The sequence below is a fragment of the Mus musculus genome, chromosome 5 (genome assembly GCF_000001635.26).
Source record: "Mus musculus strain C57BL/6J chromosome 5, GRCm38.p6 C57BL/6J".
Taxonomy (NCBI): domain Eukaryota; kingdom Metazoa; phylum Chordata; class Mammalia; order Rodentia; family Muridae; genus Mus; species Mus musculus.
Genome location: NC_000071.6, coordinates 88468532 through 88486090, shown reverse-complemented (window position 1 = coordinate 88486090; position 17559 = coordinate 88468532).

The following is a 17559-nucleotide window of genomic DNA, read 5'->3' as shown; positions in this document are numbered from 1 at the left end:
TATGTATGCAAGATTTGCAAAGGTGTATCTGATAAAGGAAGCCAGCAGTGTCAGGCTGCCTTTGTCTGATTCTATAGTAATTGAGTAGTGAGCATAACACTGTTTACATTGACATAAATTTGCAAGAAGTAGGTCACTTAGAGGGAATGGGGATGGAGTATGGTGTTGACAGCCCTGAGCTATGCGTGCAGTCCCCCACAGAATCTGGACACTTTATTTTGGCCTCAGTAGATAGGCTACTGGGAGCTTCCACCAAACTCCATTCCTGATTGCTTTCTCAGTTTACCCTCCTTCCCCCCAGCCTTTGAAGATGTGTTTTATTTCAGGAGGGAAAAGCCTATGCACACATAAATGAATGAATTTCGAACCCAGGGTGAGAAGTCTTGAAATTTTTTTTAAAGATTTATTTATTATTTATACAGTCTGCTTGTATGTATGCCTGCAGGCCAGAAGAGGGCACTGGATCTCACCACAGATGGTTGTGAGCTACCATGTGGTTGCTGGGAACTGAACCCAGGACCTCTGGAAGAACAGCCAGTGCTCCTATCCTCTGAGCCATCTCTCCAGCCCAAAGTCTTGATTTTTATAAATGCTTTGGTTTCTAGGTGTTGTCACAAAATTACTACTGTTTGTTTGTTTATATTAGTTGTCTGTGCTACAATGTTGGGTGTTGATCATGAAGATATATACTTTTATTGGGTGAATGGTGCTTATTGGATTAGATTATGAAAAACAATTTAAATTATTTTTTTTCCTTCAACCTCCCCCAGCCCAGACACCTAAAAATTGCCTAACTCTATAAATACTTTGGAACCCGGACGTGACTTTTCTCCATTTACTCCGTTCATTACTTCTCGTTTTATAATTATTTCTTCTCTCTAAACAATCACAACTGTCTGTGAACATGTTTTATAATGTGCCTTAAATTTATTTTATTATGTGTATCTGTTTTTAGTTTTTGTTATTCAGGATTCAATTTAATTCTCATTAAAAAAAAGCCTTCTTAGTCTGGGACCAGAATTTGTACATTTGTGTTTAAATATCCACTTGCCTCCCCCCCCCCCCCCCGTAAAGAGAACATATATCCTTCTCTTTGCCTCTGTTTTTAAGATTCTCTAGGGTGGTTTGCTTGTTTGAGACAGGGTCTTACTATGTATCCCTGGCTTTCCTGGGTCTCAGTATGTAGACCAGGCTGGCCTTGAAGTCACCAAGGTCTACCTGCCCCTGTCTCCTGAGTGCTGGCATTAAAGGTGCATGTCACCATCCCTAACTGATCTAGGTTTTAAGATACTGGGAGCAGAAGTTTTTGGTTTATTACTTTTAGATATGGTGAAAAACACTAGGTTTTGAGTTACCATACAGAACTTTAAACTTACTATTAGAAATTTGTTTGCTTTTCATGTTGAGTAAAATGGGGGTAATATTAAATGCCCCCCAAGTTTCAAATGAAATAATATACAATGAAATGAATGAAATAATACAAAGTGCAGTTAGTAACCAGTAACTGACTCAACAAAATATGAGGCACTTTTGTGGATGGATGTTAGTTAACTTTTACTGATTTATAGTTTTCATGTAGACCCTTTCTGGAGTACAGCTAGCATGTTATGCTTCTGTGGCTTGTTTGACTAGGCAGAGTGTGTAGGATCACTAAACGAAGAAGCACTGGGCACTCTGTCATAGTGTCAAGGAATGTTGAAATATCCACCATGTTGGTTTCTGAAGTTATCCAGATCTCCCTAAGTGTGAGCTAGCCTTATAATAGGAAGAAGGAGGAAGAAGGAAGGAAGAAGAAAGAAGGATGGAGAAATAGGAGGAGGATGAAGAGGAGGAGGAAGAGAAGGGTGGTTGTTTTTTTCCTTTATCTTTCACAGATCAAAAAGTAAGTAGTGCTCTATGTCACAAAGCCATTCGGAACAGTTCATGCAGAGGCCTGGCTTAGGTGCCCACCATTATTTATGGTGTCTTCGGATGGCAAATTGATGTGGCGTTAGATTTAAATTCTCGATTTTATAATTTTCATGTTTTAAAGTCTTGGCCAAGTGAGTTAGTCTGAGTTAAGCCTCAGTTTCCTCATATGTAAATGAGGTATAGTAAATTTCTAATAGTTGACCTGAGAGCTTGAGACAAATTTTAATATCCAATTTAAATAAATGTTATATGTAAATAAATGTTACATTATAATTATAATGATAGGTTTCTCAATAATTGCCTTATTACCAACCACTGATACATTCTTAAGATTTTTGAGTAATTTATCACTACTGTGACTACTTATTTATCAAATAAAAAGAACACCTGGCCATGACAGTGCATGTCTGCTATACCAGCACCAACGAGGGTGATGCAGAACCATACCATGAGTTTGCAGCCAGATTCTATTTCAACAAACAAACAAACAAATAGAATAAAAACCACTATCACTATGGCAACAAGAAACCTTTATAATGTCAGCCAAGGATCTGTACAATGTTTCAGATTTTGTCCTTTTTAAATTCAGCATTTGGTTCACGAGGAGGACACGGCCTAGGTCATCCAGGACTAACTGCTGAAGGGTAGTTATTTATTTGGACCGCCCTCAAAGGTAGTAGTTACTTTGTGGAGCTCTGAGCAATCACCTCTGATATGTATATATAGTCATGATCAGCTTAAGAAGCTCAGTATGTCTGCCATATTCTCTCTCCATTAGGAGGACACAATGTAACCCAATACCTAAGGTCACAGGACATGGGATTGGATGTCCTGAGTGCCAAAAGCAGCAGTGGACTAAGTGAGTGTCCACATGGAGTCAGTGTTCCTTTACTCTCTGCCATTCATATGAGTAGTTATGATGCCATCTCATTATGGGAACAATATACTCGAGCACTTTTCCATACTTTTCTTGTGCTGTATTTGGTATAAAAGTCTGTGCCATTGTGTTTCCCATTCACTCCAGTATTAGGAAACTAGAGATGTATTTGATGCTTGGATGAACAGTAGGTATAAGGCATGTGAATTCTAAAGTAGTAAAACCTTAAGATATCTTCTTTAGTAAAAAGAACAGAAAGCTATGAAGAAACTAATACAGGTTTTTAGTAATGTATTTTTATTTTGAATATATGTTTTGATAAAAAAACTGTAGCAAATTTGAAGGAGGTGGCAAGTGTACAAATACCATAAACTGCAGAAAGGAATGTTTCTAATGTTTGGAGACACCTCTGTGATGGCACATGGCCTGGACACTTGCTGCCTCATTCCCTCTCTAGTTATTATGTTTCAAGTATCTGCTCACTGCATCTTTGGGTCACAGGCCAAGTGAATAGGTGTTGAGAGTTGGGCAGAAGAAGGACCATCCCTGGAAGCCCTTCCTGAGTAAGGTTGGCCAGCAGTGTTTGAACTGTGTACTGAAGGTGGCTGGAAACCACGGAAATATGTTTTATTAAACCCAAACCACAGGACCCCCAACAGGACAGGACAGAAAAATACCTGTCTTAACTAACTGTGGGGAAACTTTATGAGATTCTTATGCTGCCTTCTAATTCTATTAGGCTCATGTCCACTGCTAGCCATGAACTAATAAATGTTTTTGAGAATAGAAACATAAAACAGAGATGAAATGAAAACAGAAAGTAGTGAGAATAAATGCCCCTAGATGCTCTTCTTTCACAGTGCAATCAGCTTGGGATGTATAAAAGTGCTGCCTTTCTGCACTGTGTGTTAGGCACTGCTTTGTGCCATTAACAACTTGTTTAGTATTCATAATTACACTGCCAAATATGTACTGTCGTTTCCCAGCAACATGTTACTGTTGAAAAAATGCAATCTTAATTTTTTTTACTAACACACACACACACACACACACACACACACACACACACACACACACACGCACACACACACACACACACACACACACACTAGCACACATTCCATACACAATGTGTATGTTTTTATGAGTGGCATCAGGACACCAGCTCCAGTGTTGTTTAAAAATTTCCTAGATGAAGATGAAGTAGGCGGTGAACTTTTATGTCATGTGTTTGTACAATTTCAGTTCCAAATACTGACATGAATTAAGAATGTTTAACAACCCAATGGCAAGTGAAAAAGTGAAAAGCTTTGCTTTTTTTTTGCTGCAGAAAAAAACATTCAGTATTGGGGGTATGCTGTATGCCAGGCAAGACCAGTCAACTTCTAAATGAACTGGTAGAGCAGACTAGATGATTGAAAATGTTGAAGCTCATTTAGTCTTTTACGTCATCTCTTCCCAGACAACACCTAATCACTTTTTTTTCCAGAAATGGTAGCATTCCTCAGACTGTCTATATTGAAAGGACACATACAGTCCAGGCTCTATTCCATGTACCAGGACCATTTATTTACAAACCTGTTTATGGATTTTGTACTATACTAGTGTTCACCAAAATTCACCCATCCATTCAAAGAATGAGTATCATACATCATCTTTACTAAGTATGTTTGACTCTAAGATTTTTATAGACCAAACAAACTGTACCTTCCTCACAACTGATCAGTAAGTAGAAGCTGGAGCTGTATACGTTTCAGATACACAGAGGTCAGGATACCAGGGAATGGATTTGCTCTGAGGACTGTCAGCTTTCCTTTCATCCCAGGCCTATGCAAATGCAGACAACACAAAGAACAGCACTAGAGTTAGGAACTTCAGTGTCACCAGCAAGGGTTTTCCAGTGCTGGACAGATCTTGGCTCTTCCTTCCTCTGATTAGAAGATTGTTTTGAGGATCAGAATTGCACCCACAATTCAACATCTGCTCATCTACAAGACATATCGGAACACAATACAATGGAAAGAATAAAAAATAAGTAACTGGAAAAAGATTGAGACTTTGAAATAAGTGAGCATTTTTCTTTGGGTGTGTTTTTAAAATTTATTTATATGTCTGTATAAGTATATGTTTTGTGTGTGTGTGTGTGTGTGTGTGTGTGTGTGCGCGCGCGCACACGCATGCTTGATGAAGCCAGAAGAGGGTATGAGATCCTGTGCCACTGGAGTGAATGCTGAAGCCAAACTGGGGTCATCTGGAAGCAGCCAGCTCTCTTAGCTGTTGAGCCTTCTTTTTAGCTGCATATTTTAGTAGGATTTCTAAGAAAGAATTTTTACTATAATTGTTACTTTACTCTAATGCTTTCTGAAGACAGGAAATGTTTTAAAAGACAGTAAACACTTTTAGTTTTTATGAAACTTGTTTCTAAATAAATAGAAGTCTCTACCACAAAGAAAGGAAAAAATTGACAAAACATAGACACTTGGAGTGTTATAGAGTCATGTCCTGGTTGCTTTGGTTCCACATGCCTAAAGTCTTGGTTGGGATTGTCCTTAACTCAGGCCATCTGTTCAGTTCTACTGTAAAGACAGACACAGAATGAGACCACTTTACACTCATCCATCCCGGTAGCCCAGAACTGTTGCCTCTGTTTCTTGCTCCTCTTCAGCATCTTATCAAATTAGCAGCTAATGATACTTTAAATGTATATGTTGGACTGCAGCTCTCTTCCAGTGGCTGCTCATCACAGCCTGACTTGATGACAGTCCTTGTAGTTCCCATAGGGTCTTGTATGATCTGATCCTATCCCTCTGGTCTCTAGCCTCTAAAGTAGAGTCCCTGTGTTCTCCAGCTACACAGGCCCCTCTGCTTTATAGGGATTACTCCAGACTTCCTTCTCTAGAACTTTCAGTTCTTTGTGAGTGCTCCCTTCTCCTCTAGGACTTTCAGTCCTCCCTGAGTGCTCCCTTGTTATCCACCCTGCCTGTCCTCCCTTCCTGCATTATGTTTCTCCATCTCACTCATCACCAGTGCACAAATATTATCTAACTTAAACTTTGTTGTCTTTTTGCCACAGTGTAAGCTCTTTAATGGCAGGAAATTTTGTTTGTCATACTCATTGCTGTATCATTAGTACGTGGAACATAGTAGGTGGTCAAGAAATATGTGTGCCTTTAAGTAAAACATGACAATCAAACTTTCTTATTGAATATATAAGGGAACTAAAGTGTGTACGTACGTACATACATACATACATACATATATATTCTCTCTCTATTCTATTATCTATCTATCTATCTATCTATCTATCTATCTATCTATCTATCTATCTATCTATCTATCTATCTGTCAATCAAGAGAAAGAGTGCCTCATGATGTAGACCAGGTTGGTCTTCAAACTCATAAAGGTCAGCCTGTTTTTGTTCCCTAAATGCTGGGTTTAGAGATACGAGCCACAACACTCTGGATAGTTGATTTTCCATGGTATCGACAATTGGTTAGATTTAGATTCGAAGGCATTGATTATGTATTGGCCATTTTTCACATGAGGTATTCTGTTTTGAGCTAATCTTAACAATTGATTTCATATTTCACATTGGAGTCTTATAATACCAAATAATAGTAGTGGGAGAAAAAAGAGAACAAGAGATAGAGATAGAACAAACAACAGTGAGGATCTCTCTCCCCCTCTCTCTGTTACACACACACACACACACACACACACACACACACACACACACACACACCATGGATAATGGGTCCTATTGATGAAGACATCTCATCTTTGGACACAGAACTTGGAGGAACTAGATTGGAATTGACCTGAAAGTCTCTTCCACAAAGACTAACTCTCATTGTATCTGACAAGGTGCCATGTGATATATCAAGGGAGAACAATCAATAGTCCTACCCAGATATGTATTATGTCTAAAGAACACAGTGACTGACATCACAAGATATCTTCTGTAGTGCAACAGTGGCACTTATATCTTTGGAGTAATAAACAGCTGTCTAATTGGTCTTAAGGCTCGTTCAATAGGGAGAAATTCATACTTAGTACTGTAGACCTAGCCACCTACCCATGGCAAAGAGGCCATAGACTATAGAGGAGTACCAGCTACTGCCATTTTCCTTAACTAGTAAAATTCCTGACTACATTCTAACTATTTATCCTTATGTGCACAGATAAGTGTAGCTCTTATCCCTTATCATATAAAGCTTCTTTTTTCCCCCCAGCAGATGGAGGCAGCTCTACAACCATTCAAGATGCAGTGAATCAGTGATGTAGGGTATCCAATCCCAGCTGGTACAACTACAACATAACCCCACACCTAAGGCTCAGGGAATATCATGGAAGAGTGGTTAGAAAGATTGTAAGAGCCAGAGGACTGAGATTGTAGGATAGATCTAGGCATGGAAAGGTGAATGTATCTGTGAAATCTCAGCAGTATTGATGCTTCAAACAAGACCTTCATAATAACCATACTAATTGACATGCTAATGTGGAGGAGAGATTTCCTAAGGCTCCACCATTAGATGAAGCAGTGGCTACTGAGCTCTCTCAGGGAAAATCTGTTCCCTTGAGGAATGAGCTCCTAATAGTTTATTCAATTCTAATCTCAATGTATCAGCCTTAAACACATATTAATAGAAGCAACACTACATGGACATGGTAAGTTTGTGTGTGTATATGTAACAATAATAAGTATAGAAGAAGAGGTCATATACTTTAGAGAGAGCAGAGTGGGGACATGGGAGAAATGATAGGGAGAGAAGGAAGTGTGAAAATGATGTAAATACTGTACTTGTGGAAAATTTACAAAAATATTAAATAAAAAAAGAAAAAAAGATACAGACATGGAAAATAGTCCTACCTGTGTTCATGTTTCCACTATCTTCCCTTTTCATGCTACGTGTGTCTGGTTACTTTGCTCCACTTCAGGTATGAGTCTATAATCTCCATGATGTTCCTTTGGGAGGCATAGAACACAGTGCACACATCTTAGGTGGCTATACAAGTTCACTATCACCTTCTCTTATTTTATCAACATACCACCATGCAGTCTCCCTGACATCCTGACGTGTATGTCATAGCGTTCTACTCTTCTTTCAGCGTTCTTCTGATCTTTCTACATATTTGTCTGTCTGTATGAATGGCTTATGAATGCATAACTTCCCTCTTAATTTTTCTGCTTGGAAAAACTCATCCCTACTTTAAGAGGCAGCCTAAAAATAAATTCACTGTGAAACTTTCTTTTCCTTTCTTGGCAGAGCCAGTCTTTCTGTCCTCTGTGTGTCCATAGGCATTATGTCCTAATCTTGGTGACAACATTGATTATAGTGTCCATTTTCTCTAGTGGATGCAGAGTGTCTAGGCTTGCTAGGTGTCAAAAATGTCTCAGCTGAGCAAATATAGCTCACCTGCATCAGCGTGATGGAATTTTCTTGCTATGGTAGGTGATTATGGAAACATGAAGTAGGGGATTTTGTTCATGTAGAAGACAATTCTACAAAACCTAGCTAGGTTAGTTGTGCCATAAGCGTCCTCTTGTGAGAACAGATTGCAAGTTCTAAGTTGCAGCCTTAATGAAATCAGTGTCCATTGGCAAGTTTTACTGGGAAAACTTTTACTAGCTTTTTTCCCAATCACTATGGGAAATGCGTGCTTAATTAAAATTTGGTGAGCTGTTGTAGGGCTGGGGAGAATGAATTGAATATAACAAATGCTATCTTTGTCACCAAGGAGCTTGTGCACTATGAGAATGGATTTTAAACTCAGGTATTGCATAAAGAATGTTTTTACAAGTGTTACAAAAGATACTATAGGTATAACTAGCTTTAAAAACTAGGGTCATATCCAGGTGTTGTGGTTCATACCTTCAGTCTCAGCAGTTAAAAGGCCGAGGCAGGTAGATTTCTGTGTGTTTGAGGCTAGTCTAATCTATACTGTAAGTTCCAGGCCACCCAGGGCTGCAGAATGAGATTTCATCTCAAACAAAATAAACAAGACAAGACAAAGCAAAACAAAGCAAAGCACTCACAACCACACCTGTTACCTGATGAGTCCTTGTTATTTGTTTGTTTATCAAGACAGGGTTTCCCTGTGTATCTTTGGTTGTCCTTGCTTTATAGACCAGGCTAGACTTGAACTCACAGAGATCTGCCTGCTTCTGCTTCCTGAGGGCTGTAATTATAGGCATGTGCTATCATGCCACACTTGATGAATTCTTGATATGTAGAAATCACTATTGTAAATCCTTCGAATGTTGAGTTTTATTATTTAATTTTGGATGATGAATTCGACTCCTCCTCCTCCTCCTCCTCTTCTTCTTCTCCTCCTCCTCCTCTTCCTCCTCCTCCTCCTCCTCCCCTTCTCCTCCTCCTCCTCCTCTTCTTCTTCTTCTTCTCCTCCTCCTCCTCCTCCTCTTCTTCTTCTCCTCCTCCTCCTCCTCTTCGTCTTCTTCTCCTCCTCCTCTCCTCCTCCTCCCCTCCTCCTCCTCCTCCTCCTCTCCTCCTCCTCCTCCTCCTCTTCTTCTTCTCCTCCTCCTCCTCCTCTTCGTCTTCTTTTCCTCCTCCTTTCCTCCTCCTCCTCCCCTCCTCCTCCTCCTCCTCTCCTCTTCCCCCCTCCTCCTCCCCTCCTCCTCCTCCTCCTCCCCTCCTCCTCCTCCCCTCCTCCTCCTCCCCTCCTCCTCCTCCCCTCCTCCTCCTCCCCTCCTCCTCCCCTCCTCCTCCTCTCCTCCTCTCCTCCTCTCCTCCTCCTCCCCTCCTCCTCCTCATCCTCCTCCCCTCCTCCCCTCCTCCTCCTCCTCCTCCTCCTGCTCCTGCTCCTCCTCCTCCTCCTCCTTTCCTCCTCCTCCTCCTCCTCCCCTCCTCCTCCTCCTCCTCCCCTCCTCCTCCTTCTCCTCCCCTCCTCCTCCTCCTCCTCCTCCTCTTTCTCCTTCTCCCTGTTTTTGTTATTGTTGTTGTTTGAGACAAAGTATCAAAGCTAGATTAATTCTGGCATATATCCAAGGCTGACCTTAAATTCTTGATTCTCCTGTTTCCAGTTTCTCAATTTTAGGATTTAGTTCTACCGCAAAACAATCCCCACTGATTTATAATATTATTGTCTTGTTTTTAGATGTGGAAACTGTGGAACAGAAAGTTTGGCACCAGTCAAAATGGGCAGAATTGAGATTTGAATTAGTATGATGATTTCTGCTTACTGTTTACTTCATTTTCAGCTAAAATGAAATTAGGTTGGAGTCAAGGTTAAGTTGCTCATTTTTTTTTCTCCCATTGGTGCCACACCATGACCAAGAAGGTGCTTCAGGACATGCCAGGGGTTAGGACAGATGCCAGACTAGAAATATTTAGGTTGCAGATACCACTCTGGCATTTAATTATTCTTCTGGCTGTAATTATAAGGAAGTTTTTATTTAGAATTCTTTAAAAAGTTTGTATGTTTGACATTTTGCTAGTGACTCAGGAATTTCTGTTTTGAAATAATTGTATTCAAGTATCAGTTCTTCAGAGAATGTTCTTCAGTCATCTAATATCCAGTGTCCTTTCACTCCACTTTCCACTTTAGTTTTCCATAAGGCTTGTGATGACCTGAGGTTGAACTACAGACATGGCATTCTGTTTGTTCCTTCTTCTTCTTCTTCTTCTTCTTCTTCTTCTTCTTCTTCTTCTTCTTCTTCTTCTTCTTCATATTCTTCTTCTTCTTCTTTTTTTTTTTTTTTTTTTTTGAGACAGGATTTCTCTGTGTAGCCCTGGCTTTCCTGGAACTCACTCTGTAGACCAGGCTGGCATTGAACTCATAAATCACCTACCTCTGCCTCCCAAGTGCTGGGATGAAAGGCATGAGCTTGTTCTTACTACTTCCTAATGCCTAGCACAGTGCGTGGTACTTGCCAGTCACTCGGATCTTTACTGAACAAACACATTTTACAGAACAATAAGATGGAAGATAGACATTAATCCTTAGAACAGCATGATAGCTCCACAAAAGCCATGCTTGACACACACAATACAAGACCAAAGAAAAGGACAAATTTGCTGTGGAAGGGAAAACTACTTTTCTTTATGTTGACTTGGTACCAGATGGAACCACGTCCGTCTGTTGATGTCGTTTAACTGGCTGCCATGCTGTCTATAGGATGCAATCTTTTAGTGCAGAACAGAACTAATGGCATTACTTAGGTATTGGTTGGTAAAGACTTAGAGAGCCCAGATAATCAGTTAGTCTCCCCTCCTCTCCCCTCCCTTCCCCTTCCCACTCCTTCCCCCTCTCCCTCCTTTTCTTTCTCTTCTTTTCTTCCCCTTTCTCTTCAATTTTACCTACTAAAAGCAGTAACGGTACCTCACCACTGATAGACATTCTCCTGTTTCTGTCTTTTGGGAATCTATCCTTGCTTCATGTTTGGAGAAGCCATTAAAAATGATGTCTAAAATGTGCTAGACATGTAACTCCAGGGTTGACCTTTTTAATGCTAGTTTCCCCAAAGCATATCTTTAACGCCCATCCATGTCTGGCTTGTGAATAAATTAGAATGTAAATGCCTATCCACCATGGAAATCCCACAGTTATTTCCTTCACTGTGCTCACTACAGCTTATCTTTAAGTCATTTTCAAACTGGTTGTTAGATGAGTCTCTGGGTAAAAGCTGCTGAGCCTGGAAGAAAGATGAAAGCTCAGAGAGTCAGCTGAAGGCATCAGCAAAGATGTTACGGCAAACAGCGTTATAATGATCATTTCTTAGACTAGAAATCTTTGTTTCTAATGTCTGGCTTCTGTGGACTATGGCTGCTGTTGCTTCTTCTGTCTTCTCTACTCTTACATTTATGGAAGAAAGCAACCATCTATACTTCTGGTTTGGTCTCCCTTTACCAGATGGAACCACATCTGTCTCTTGATGCCATTTAACTGGCTGCCGTGCTGTCTACAGGATGCAATCTTTTAGTGCAGAACAGTTTTGGTTTATATATATATATATATATATATATATATATATATATATATATATATATATATACTTTTTATTAGGTATTTTTCTCATTTACATTTCCAATGGTATCCCAAAACAGTTTTGGTTTTTTAAGGCAAGGCCTTGCTGTGGCCCAGGGTAGGTTTGTACCTGCAGAAGCCCTCGAAGCCCTCTCTCTTCTACCGTCTGAGCACTGAATTACAGGTGTGAACTACCAGGAGGGCTTAGTGCTGAGCAGTTTTGAACCAAAGAGAAACTCATATGAAGTTCACAGCTTTTGTGTTTTCAGACTCATTTTTGTGAAAAAAATATTCTAACTCCTACTAAAACTTAAGCACTTAATCTGGTTCAGTTTGAATATTTCATCTCATGTATACCATACACTGGTTGGTGTTTAAACAATTATATTAAAATTTCTTAACCTTAATCCAAGGATGGACTTTAAGTCATAAGAGCAATCAGTGAAATTGTCGACAGAGTCTTGTGACTTCTTTCCATGTAGTTTTTGAAGAAGGTCATTCACAATTTCCATTAGCATTTCAAGAAAATATATACTTTAATTCTGATGGAACAGGTATGGGTTAGTATTGACTGGATTTCTGCCTTTCAAAGCAACTAGGACATGAAAGAAGACATCTTTCTTCTGAGCATTAGTTTTATCACCCATAAAAGGATAGGTGGGATTAAATCTTTATTTTTCCCCAAGATGATTCATGTTTGCCCACTTACTCACTGTAGTTTACTTTAATCTAAACACTTGAGAAGAAAAATCTTAAAAGATGCCTCTTCTTTGCATCTGTAAATGGAAAAATGATATCATCTGATATATAAACAATGCTATTCAAATGTTATACAAAAATTGTCTTTATGCTACACCAGGCACTTGTATCATGAGATACTATATTGACCAGTCTGATTCACCATTTCCCCCCAGAAGATCCCAGTAAACACTCTTTCTTGAAGGTATTAGAAATGAGCTCTGTGGTTCTAGTCTCCATAGAGCAAATGTAACTAAAGCAGCTGCTTTGAGTGCTCAGTGGGAAAAAAATAAGTATTAGAAACAGCAGATAGACAGCAGAATTTATCTCTCAGAGACACAGAACATGCTCTGACCGCAATAAACTATAGGATGTAATACTGATCAGGGTTTTTGACAATGATACTATGATACTAGATGATCATAGGTCTCTAGCAAAAACATAAATGGCTATTTTGTTAAGTTGTTGCTCCACATAAGAATTCTAGGATCAACATCTCTTTCCAGATTTCAGTGGGATAAGTGTTGTTTTCACACCTCATCAAAGACACTTCTCTTTGCTATAGACTGGGACTACTATGGAAAATTACAAGTGACCAAAATGCAGAGTTGTGGAGCCTAGTCTCAACTGACACATCCACAGAACAGCCTCTGCACCTAAGGCTCAGAGCTTATTGCAAAAGAGAGGCAGAAAGATTGTAAGATCCATGGTAACAGGGAATTTGCAGTGAGACTATAACTTGTAGTAATGTTAGGAGCTACACCCACGAAGTCTCACCAGGATGGCTGCCTAAACATGATCAGAACATTGATGACATCATTATCCATGCTAAAGTGGATGGGGAAAGCTCATGGGGCCTCAAGCTTAGACAAAGAACTACAGGCAGCTAAGGAATGCTGAGAAGGGAAGAGATAGTCTTCCCCAGGGAGACTGAATGGGTCAGTCAGAAAACACATACATGCAAGTAACATGTGGATTGAGCAATTTGTAATTATGTATTTAGGAATGCACACACGCGCGTGCGCGCACACACACACACACACACACACACAAACACACACACATACCCACACATATGTGTACACACAAACAGACCAACAATGACAAAGAAAAAGAGGCTATGCATTTGAAAGAGAGCATATGGGAACATGGGAGGAGTTGGAGGAAGGGAAGGGATGGAGGGAATGATGTAATTATATTTTATTCTCAGACATTTAAAAAGTGTTGAATAATTATAGGATCCCTGAGGGTAACTGGACTTATAGTGGGACTCATGGTTTCCTATTTTAGCTCCTAAACCTAGATCCCCTGTGGGGCATGACCTTGTATTATGGCTACATGTCTATACCTTTTACATTTCCTTAAACTTTCAGTGAAAGTACTTGAGACATTTTACTGGGGAGACCATATTGGGTATCATGAGTGAAGAGAGATATCTAGACTTCAGACTTCTGGGGAACTATGATACAGTGGTTTAGGATCTGAAAATCACTGGTAGTTTATTAATCGATGCTTCTAGCAGATGAGCAGTGAGATTTTGTTCCACATCTATCTAACAGCAGGTTCAATGCGTCTATCATACAATTTCTTCCTTAGCCTCATAGTACATAGTATTAATAGTTATACTTGCTCATGAGCCATATTCTTCCATACTTCCTACACCAGCCATGAAACCTGATTGTATGAACTATCAGCTGGAAGGAAACTTCTGGAACTTCATCCCTTCATCATTCCCAATAAAGTGTTCTGTCTTGTAGAGGATGCTAAAGAGATTAGAGTTGCTGACAGGGTGTCCTATCATCTCTACTTTTAGTCAACCTACTTGACAATTATGAAGGAGCACTATGTGTCATGGGGTTTTAAAGTGGACTATTGCGAACTCATTCAATTAATGATACTAGTTGCATATTACTTTCCAGGGTGGAACTTGATATATAGTTATTGATCTGGTAAACATTTTCTTTCCATTACATTCACTTGAAATGTCAGAATCAATTTGCTTTTAAAAAGCAAGGACATACTAGTTCGTGATTTAATCTAGGACTAGATAAACTGCCTTACAGTCTGTTATAATACAATTCTGAGAGTCCTTGGTTATTTATATCTTATAAGGCATTGTGACTACCCAGGACATTGAACCAGTGCCACAGCGTTCTATTAATATGAAGTAGCAAGCTTCAGGTAGAACTTAACTCCGCATAACCCTGTAGAAGTTCATGGGACAATTGCATTTCTAAAGATCTTGTGTTCTGAGGCATGTTGGGATAGCTGAGGGTATCAGCAAGCTGTTGTTTCTTATGCTACCTATAGGGAAAAAGTCCAGTAGTGCTTGACTCTGTGCTGAAGACAGCAAAACCACATATAGGATGTCTCAGAAGGCTAAACATTTGGAGTAGGATATGACAAACAAAGGGGTCTCTATAAAGTAAATTCTATTATCATATGGATATTAGGTCACAGAAAACTTCAATATGTTAGAAGCATCTAGAGCAATACGGGATACATGGCCAGCACTGGCAGGAAGATGTCATCATGTAACCTTAGGTGCTTCCTTGTGAAAGGTAAATCCTAGTACTGCCAGAGACAAAGTGCTTTTCTGTGGGTGGTGAAAGTGACTGTGTCATCTGAGTCCCTCAACTATGTTGTGTATGTACCCATTGAACTGTAAAGCAGGATACAACAACAGTGAAAATGAGAATATGGCAGCAGGTCTAGAGGACACAAATTGCAGAAGCAACAGACTCAGGTTTCCACATTCTTGCTCCCCGCACTTTTTTTATTTTTATTTTTTTAAGTTTGAGAGCTTTCCATCCACTTATAGGTCTGTCATCATAAGGAGTGCCATGCCATATGTCCAGGTTCGCTTTAGGCAGTGCTAGTTTACCCCTGCTGTCTCATGTAATCATCAGTGATCACTGTGAAATGTATCCCACCTCAGAGGAATCAGATGTGTGGCTGCTCTGCCTGTGAGCAGCTTATGTAGAGGACAGTGTGTTCATGGATTTCTGTGTCGTGTTTTGGTGTCTGCTGGAAGTTGTCAGGAACTGTAGTCATTTAAATGATGTGTCTGATCGTCTATTTTGTGTGGCAAGGGAGATGATCTGAGAGTCAGGATTATATTTATCCAGGAAATTCCAGATTTGTCTCCTGGACAGGAATTTGAAAAGAATAAAATCAAAAGATTAGTGGTGAGGTGAGTCTAGAAGAAAGGTTGGTAGGTAAACTTGTCAGGGTGGGATATAGTTTGAAGTCATCTTTTTCTCACATAAATGCCTAGTAGGAAAAAAACACGATAAAGAAACTCAATAGTTAATATGGCCGTCCTTCAAGTGATATTTGGCCTCTTTCCATGGGTATCTTGTTTGTACCAAGTCAGTGTTGGAAATGACCACGTGGAAGTGATAAAGGACATTCAAGGACCCAACAACATATTTTTCTCACAAAAATTGATTTAGATATTACCACTATTAAGTACCCAGCATACTAATAGCAGAAGCCAACTTTGAACCCATGATCTGATGTTTACAGTACATGTGGTCTCCCAAGTGCTATGAATTACAAGGAAGGAGCAGGGGACTATGTGTTCAGTGTGGATGGAAAAGCAAAATGGCATCAGATAACGAGAACAATTCTATCCTCCAGATGCTACATTCTGCTGTTGTGCTGACTTCTTTCTATCATATGGGTCAGTTGGGGAAGACGAAAAGGATGTGTGACTCAGCAATTTATCTGTGTGTTTAGCTCGATCCCAACATTAAGCCTGGGGTGGAGCAGCACTGTTACAGGAATCAAGAGATTATATTTCATATCCAGTGTTTTACAAATTTTAAGATATGATGTCAAGAATAGAATCCAAATGCAATTACATGTCTTTTCCTGCTTCTTTTAGAGGCATTGTCTGCAGTGGTAAGTCTCAGCAAGTGTCTGCTAGTCCCCATGGAATCATTCTCCATCCTTGTACCTTTACCAGTCACTGAGAAGGTAAACTTAATTTTTATCTTATGCATCTTCCCCCCCCAGTATATGAAGCTTGGGAGGACAGAGCCCTGCCTGAAGAGGAAGTGGCAGGAAATTGTTGCAACATGCTCCCTACCATTCCTGAAGTGTTCTAGGTTGGGAAACATCTCAGGCTCTTTTTTCTTTGATCATATTCTGATCAGGGGATAGGGTAGAATTTAATTTTATAGAGTTCAAAACCTGGGTTAGAAAACTTAGTAAAAGTGGAAAGAGAGGAGCAGGAGGCTCATTTTCAATGGTATCTAAAACTGGGCTCACAATCTCTTATTTTAGGCAGACTGCTCTGATGTGCACACAGCTAGTCCCTGGTAGTAAGCATGTGTGGTTTCCTACATCCCACTTCCTGTGTTGCTGCTATACAAATGACTCTTGAGTTTCTTACTCTTGGAGGCCTCATTCTGCAAACCTTTATGTTACTAAGAAAACATGTCTGGTCCTTCATTGCTCCTCTAATGTCACTTAGGTTGGACAAAAAGCCTTACTCTCTCTAATTTAAAAACTAACATTTATTTTGTGTGCATGTGTGTACATGTGCCATGACACACATGTGGCTGTCAGAGGATGCTTTCGGGAGTCAGTTCTTTTTTTCCACTATGTGAGTCCCTGGGGATCAAACTCATGTTATCAGGCCTGGTGATATGTGTCTTTGCTTGCTGAGCCATCGGGCTGGCCCTCAGAAGCATCTTCTCCGTGGTACCAGGACCCGATCTTGTCATAGAACTTTGGTAATGTATAGTAGGCTTGAGTGCACTTTTATCTTTTGCAGTAGTGTGAGATAATGTATGTACAGTAACTGAGCTTGCTTTAGACCATCTGTTTTGTTACTACTGTGATACCTATTAGTTGTGTCCATTTTAATTTTTGAAGGACGAGACCATAAACCTTATACCTTGCATAGTGCTTAGGACTTATGTAAATCTTCAGAGAACTTTGGATAAAATAAATAAGTTAATGAGTGGCAAACAAGGGATGAGTATGCTTTTCTTTACTATTTAAATACATATAAATAATAAGCATACAATTCCTGACA